This window comes from Eubalaena glacialis, chromosome 13 (genome assembly GCF_028564815.1).
Source record: "Eubalaena glacialis isolate mEubGla1 chromosome 13, mEubGla1.1.hap2.+ XY, whole genome shotgun sequence".
Lineage (NCBI taxonomy): Eukaryota > Metazoa > Chordata > Mammalia > Artiodactyla > Balaenidae > Eubalaena > Eubalaena glacialis.
The window spans coordinates 84,843,241-84,849,944 of NC_083728.1; the positions used below are offsets into that span (position 1 = coordinate 84,843,241).

Sequence of the window (6,704 nt, forward strand, 5' to 3'; positions counted from 1 at the left end):
TGCCAATGCAGGGGACACGGGTTCGAGCCCTGGTCTGGGAAGATCCCACATGCCGCGGAGCAACTAAGCCCGTGAGCCACAACTACTGAGCCTGAGCGTCTGGAGCCTGTGCTCCACAACAAGAGAGGCCGCGACAGTGAGAGGCCCGCGCACCGCGATGAAGAGTGGTCCCCGCTTGCCACAACTAGAGAAAGCCCTCGCACAGAAACGAAGACCCAACACAACCAAAAATAAATAAATAAATTTATTAAAAAAAAAAAAAAGAGACGCTGGATGGATGACACTCAGGGAGCAAAGCCCCAGGCTCAGGTCTGGGGGAGACACAGGCTGGGGTGATGGGGTGAGGAGCCTCCCAGAGGATGTGGGGCAGGAAGCTCAGGGAAAGACCCTGGGATTCCAACCATTGTGGGAACCTGCCCCAGAGATGGGAATTCAGGAACAACACGAGAAAGTGTGCTTAGCAATGCGGACCCTGGGGCAGGACTTCATTCATTCATTCACTCAATAAGTATTTGGGGACCAGCCCTGGGGCACCACGGAACCGAAAGCAAGCCTCAGTCCCCGCCCTGTCCCTAGTACAATCGGGACGTGTAACTCTTGATTAAGATCAATGTTGGGACAGGGGAAGGACAGAATGTCATGGGGACACAGAGGTAGCACCTTGGCCAGTCCTGGGAAGGCTTGGGAAGGCTTCCGGCTGGAGGACACGACAGCCAGCTGAGTCCGGACAGAGGAGAGGAAAAAGGCAAATTCTACAGCTCTTATCCCCAGTCCTCACCAAGTGGGGCCATTTAAGGAAGCCCTGCCCCCGCAGGTGGGAAGAACCTCTGAGGTGAGAGGAACGGCACGTGCAAAGGCCATTCAGGAAAACTGCAAGATTGCAGGTTTCAAAGAATGGGCCCAGGAGGCAGCGGGTGGGCAGACGAGAGCCAGAGGACACGAAGCAGAACGTGGAATGAGGATGGACCAGCAGATGTGGTCTGTGGTTCCAAGGTCACGCTTAGGGCACGAGAGCCCCAAGCTGTCACCCATCACATCACCCTCAGATCCTCACCCGGGGTCTCCAACAACTGGGCCATTACCAAACTGGGGACACCCTGGCTGCTGGAGACAGGGAGGCTGCAAGAACAGCTGTCTCCAAGACCCCTATCATTACGTCTGCCTTTCCGACTATTTCCAAGCATCAAACAACTGGAACCACGTCAGAAGGCTAGCCAGCTCGGGGAGACTGCCTTAAATGAACAGATGAAGCACGTTGCAAACAAATGACCCTTCCTCCAGCATCTAGAGAACGATCCTCTTAAGTAGGTTAAGCCTGCCCCTACAATGCTATCTTCCCAGACCCAGTTTTGCAACCTTTTCCCCCCAAGTCCACCCACATTTTGAACGAGTGGTCAGTGAGTGGCGGCCGAGTCCCAACCCTGCCTCGCTTCCTCCGCTGGGGTCCTCTGGGACCCTTTGAGTCAGAGCCACAACTTTCTAGGTCACCCTCGGAGCAGGGTACAGAATGGGGTGTGGTCTTCAGCTCCCCACCTCCCAAAAGCAGATTGGGGGCTCCGACATCCTGTCCCCTTGGGGCCAGGCCTGTCCCTTGGTCCACTGGTCCCTGTTCAGAAGAAGGCAGAGTGTACCTCCCACCCTCCTGGGCCCCTGCTCCTGATGGCCACCGGACCGCCCCCATCCTTTTTGCCCTTGTGCCCGGCCCCTCCCTGCCAGCAGTCACCAACCTCCTCACCACCACTGCCTCTCACTCTGAATAAATAATCGATGCCGATGCCCTTACCCTTTGGGAATGACGCTGCTGAAATAAATGGGCTGCTCAGAGGCACTTCCCCAGCCCGGAGGCCCCAGGTCAGTACCAGGGAGCAGCAGTCCTAGCCACCGAGCAACCAGACACACGAGGGAGACGATGGCCAGAGGGGTCAGAGCAGCTTCTGGCCACCCCTTCCTTCTGCTGTGGGCAGTAGGAGAAGCCCCCGCAAATGCCCACTCCTCTAAAAGCTGTCCGGGCCTGCCCCACGCCCCACATCAACAGCACCATACTCCACCCAAGGCCATCGCTTTCCCCACGTGCTGGGCAAGGAGACCCCTACATGCCGAGCTCCCTCACTTGGGCTGTGATGTGGACACAGGAGCCTCCCACCCCAGGTCTAGTCCTGGGAGCCTGGGTCACAGGGCCAGATGTCCAGGGCTCGAGCCCCCTCCAGCAATGCCAGGAGGGCGGAACTCTCAGCTGCACTGTCCCCCTCTGCCCTGGGCCCAGGCCGGGGCATCACCCCTCTCCCTGGCCACAGGCAGGGGCTGGGGGACCCAGTAAAGGCATTAAGCCCATCATACCCAAAGCCCATCCAGCATCCTATGGCTGCTCCAGGGGCCTCCCCACCCATCTGCGGGAACTCAGAGACCACCCACAGACAGGGCATCCCCAACTTGCTCCTCTGAAAGCTTTGCGACCCCCCGCTGCCATCCTCTGAGTCTCCTTCCCCCCACCCCACGACAAGCTCAGGTGCCACCACTCAGGCCAGCCCCCTCCCCAGGGACCCCAACAGGAACCACTGTGCCGGGGCAGTCCTGCCTGGCTGTCCTGTTCAGTCCTGCCTGAACTCAGCCTATAAGTGGGGGGCACCGGCCAGGAGACCGGCCCGGCCCGAGAAAGGCGGAGGTGGGGGGAACTGGGGGGCGGGGGCCGCGGCCTTCCCAGCCCCCTCCGCTCCCACACTGGCGCCCGCCGCCTGGGCAGCACAACTGACCTCATTCGCCAACTGCAGCAGCCTGCGGGCGCCCGCTGCCCGCCCCGGGCGCCCCTACCTCCGGAAGGGCCGGGGGGGGGGGTGACAGCTCCCGACTGCCACCCCCTCCCGGCAGGTGGGGGCGGCCGTCCCTCCCCTCCCCCGGCCCGAATTATAATCCCAATCACGTGCCTCCCAATGCACCCAAAAGCCGGACCCAGATTCTGTAACACCTTGAGGGGGAGGGGCGGGGGCCCCGGGGGGGTGGGAGGAGAGGGGAGAAGGGCCTCGGCGCCCGCCCCCCGCAAAAGTTTCTCCTACCTTGGAGGATCCCCAAGCGCTCCTGCCAGCGGCGCCCCGGCCCCGGCCCGCGGCCAGGACTCAGCCTCCTGCCGCTGCCTCCTTAATTAATCCAGGAGAATGGGGGAAGGAGAAGCAGAGGGAGGCGCGGAGCGGCGGAGGGGGCGGGCGGGAGGAGAGCGGGGCGCTGGGCGGGGAGGGGGCCCGGCAGGGGCTCTCGGGCCGGCCGGGGGGCTGGCGCTCGGCGGCCCCCACCCCCGGCGCGGGCTGCGGCGGAGGGCGGGGCGCGGCGCGGGGAGCGGAGCCGAGAGCGGGAGCGCAGGGAGGCTCTTTGTTCTGTAATCCCAGTAAGATTGCCAGCCATTCGCCCCGGCCCTAATCCCAGCCCCGCGCAACACCACCCTCCATTGGCTGCCATTTACATACGGGATTAGCCCGCCCTGCCCGCCCCGCGCCCCGGCCTGGGCACCACGGGGGGAGCGCCGTGCCCCCGCCCCGCGCCCGGCGCCCTGAGCGCGCTCCGCCCCAGCGCCCGCCGCCAGGGTGGCCCGCAGGAGGGGCGGCCTCGGCGCCCCCTGGCTGCCCGCGACGCCCCTCTGCCTCCCCAGGTCAGGCCGGGGCGGATTAGAAAGCCGCGGCTCGGCCCGGGAGACCGGGGCGCAGGAGCCGGGCCGGAGGGTCAAGGTCACTCAGCGGGCGCCCGGATGATCCCCGGGAGACACCAGGGCCCGGAGCGACCGTTGGCCCGGCGCGCCACGCGCTGGGGAAACTGGAAGTGCAGCGGCTGGTCACCCCTGCCGTGCCCAGGTTATTTCCCGGTGGCTTGGCCCGGGTGCCTGTTTCAGCCTTTGTCCCCTGGGATGGAAAGGAAGGCAGTGACATGCCCAAGGTCGCAGCAGATGCAGTTGAACACGTCAGGTCCCATCTTGTCTGGGCAGCCCTCCTGATTCCCCCGACCCAGGCCACCCCCTTCTCCTCCATACCAGCCGTGCTAAGGAGTCAGAAGCACACCTCCGATCCTCTGCAAAGCGTGCATCTTAATTCATCACGAGGAGCACGGTGGTTCATCGCAGTGCCCTGAGCCCTGTGCTAGGCCCTTGCTATGCTGGACACTGTGGGGAGGAAAACAGACCAGGCAGGCCCCAACCCCAGGGAGTGCCTGGCCTAGATGGAGGGAGTCAGATTGAGAATCTACTAGGTCCTAGCAAAGCCCACTGGGGCCCTGCTGGGCACACAACGGGCCCTTGGTAAAGGCTGACCTTGGCTGGCCAGGTGTCCCCCTGGCAGGCTGTGTCCACACTGCCCAGCCCGAGGCCAAGCCCAGAGGGGCCCTTGTGCCCAATGAATGCCTTGCCCACAGAGGGTATCAGCCAGAGCAGGGGATTGGGAATGAGGCCACAGTCATTCCCTCCATCCCATGCTGCCCCGGCCTCTTGGGGATACTCTCTCATCTTCCTTGTCGCTGGGAGGCCTGGGGACACCTTGAAGCACCCTGTCTTGTGGTCCCCCTCAGACTCACATCCCCACCTGCCCTGTGCTGGCCCTGGTGTGGCAGAGTGCCTAAGGGGAAGGGCCAGGGTCTGGAGCCTGACCGGGTGGCTTCAAATCTTGGCTCTTACCACCATGTGACCTTGGGCAAGGCAGTTCACCCCTCAGAGCCTCCATTTCCCCCTTCCTGCAGCCTCTCAGTGAACCACGGCGTGGCCTCTGCAGGTAACAGTGATGATGGGCGCTGTGTTAAGCATCTACTAGGCACCTATATCTACTAGGCATATCACCTAGGCTATCACCATTCCTTACATGAAGCCTGCAAGGCAGTATTATTGGCCTCGTTTTGTAATGAGATGAAGTGACTTGCTTAGGGACATGCAGCATGTGAGTGGCATTGCTGGGACCCTCTCCATAGCCCTCATTCTGCCCACTGGCCTATGGTCCCTCCATTACATCTGCACAGACCCATGAGGTTTTGGGGGTTAGGCATGGCCTCAGTGGGCCCAGCTAGGGGAAGCTGGTCCCAGGAAGGGCTGGCTGGCTGAGCTGTTGGTTTCTGGGCAGAATGCTTCCTGGACCCCAAGTCCAGGGGCAGAGTGCCAGAAACCTCTGGACCCCGGGGCCTGAAGGATCGGAAGCTTGGTGTGTGCTCAGGACTGCCCTCTGCAGGCAGAATCCAGAGCGGCAGACAAACAAGTGGAGTGCTGAGAGGGCACGGCCTGCCTCTGGGCTGTTCCTCCCAGTGGGAACAGCCAGCCTCACTTCAGCCTCACCCAGGCAGAGACTGGGGGCAGTGTGATACAGCAGAAGGCCCTGGCCTGGCATGTCCAGGCCCCGCTCAGTTGCGTGTGACTGGGGTATGACAGCTGGCTCCACGTTCACTGGCTGTGTCCTAGGCCAAGTTAGTTGCCCTCTCTGGGCCTCAGCTTCCTCATCTGTAAAATGGAGTCAAGATAGTCCTTTCTTAGGAACGAAATGGGTCATTTGTAGAGAAGTGGATGGACCTAGAGACTGTCATACAGAGTGAAGTAAGTCAGAAAGAGAAAAACAAATATTGTATATTAGTGCATATATGTGGAAACTAGAAAAATGGTACAGATGAACCGGCTTGCAAGGCAGAAATAAAGACACAGATGTAGAGAACAAACGTATGGACACAAGGGGGGAAAGCGGGGGTGGGGGGGATGAATTGGGAGATTGGGATGAACATATATACACTAATATGTATAAAACAGATAACTAATACCTATTAGAACTTGCTGTATAAAAAAAATAAATTTTAAAAAAAGGTAGTCCTTTCTTCATAAGATTGCAATGAGGATTAAATGGCATGTAATACAGGAAAATGTTTAGCAAAGTGCTTGATGCATAGTAGGTGCTCGACAAAGGGCAATTCTCATTTAAAAAATTTGTTGGTTTCATCTAGGGGCAAAGTCAGACGTGGAGTTTTTGCTTGGACTGCTCTTCATAAGGAGGTGGGGATTCTAAGGACAAGGTCATGGACACTCACATTTCTGTCAAGTTCAATTCCTTCTCCAGAGAAGGGCAGCAACATCTCCTTAAGCAGAGAGGGGAGTTTGGTTGAGAAATCCTTGCCAGTGGCTTCTTTCCACCTACAGGAACTTCTCCTGCCAGCTTTATGAAGCGCATTTGCACTGGCCCTGCCCCATCCTCACCCAGGCCTGGCCAGGTCCCCACTATTACACAGATGTGGAAACCAAGGCTCTTCTCTCCACCTTCCTCCTAACTCTCTCAAAGCCACAGGATTGCTCCCATGACAAAGCCCTTTCCACGCCCTCATTCACTTAACCAGGTGGGCCTGCCAGCCCCCATTTCACAGGTGGGAATGTAGGATGGTTGGTCATTTGTGGAAGTGACGGTGCGTCTGGGCGTCCTGTCTCCCCATCAGCCCAGGAACTCCCAGGCAGGAGCCGGTCTCTTCTTCCTGGCCCAGTGTGTTTGATTCAGGGTCTCTGACCAGCAGACTGGCCACCCGAGAGACCTGCCATATGGACTCTGCCCTCTGCTCCCCGGGGGTTTGGGCCCAACCTGGGTCCCTGACCTCCTTGTGCATTGTTTCCGTTCCCACGATCCTGGGCCACTTCTGGCTCCTTGTTCCTTGGAGGTGAGACTCCACGGGGTGGGGGTGGGAGTGGAGGGTAGAAGGACAGCCTAGCCATCTCC

At 59.9% G+C, this 6,704-nt stretch overlaps 1 protein-coding gene across 6 annotated transcripts in view; it reads right to left on the reverse strand.

Annotated features, from left to right (window-relative positions):
* GTF2IRD1 (GTF2I repeat domain containing 1) overlaps positions 1-3,259 on the reverse strand; it is a 112,794-nt gene extending 109,535 nt beyond the window's left edge. For all 6 annotated transcript variants that reach the window (XM_061208562.1, XM_061208565.1, XM_061208563.1 and 3 more), the window contains exon 1: positions 3,051-3,259. The gene's annotated coding sequence lies outside the window, so the exon portion shown is untranslated. The remainder of the gene's footprint in view (positions 1-3,050) is intronic.
* Between the last annotated feature and the right edge of the window lie 3,445 nt (positions 3,260-6,704).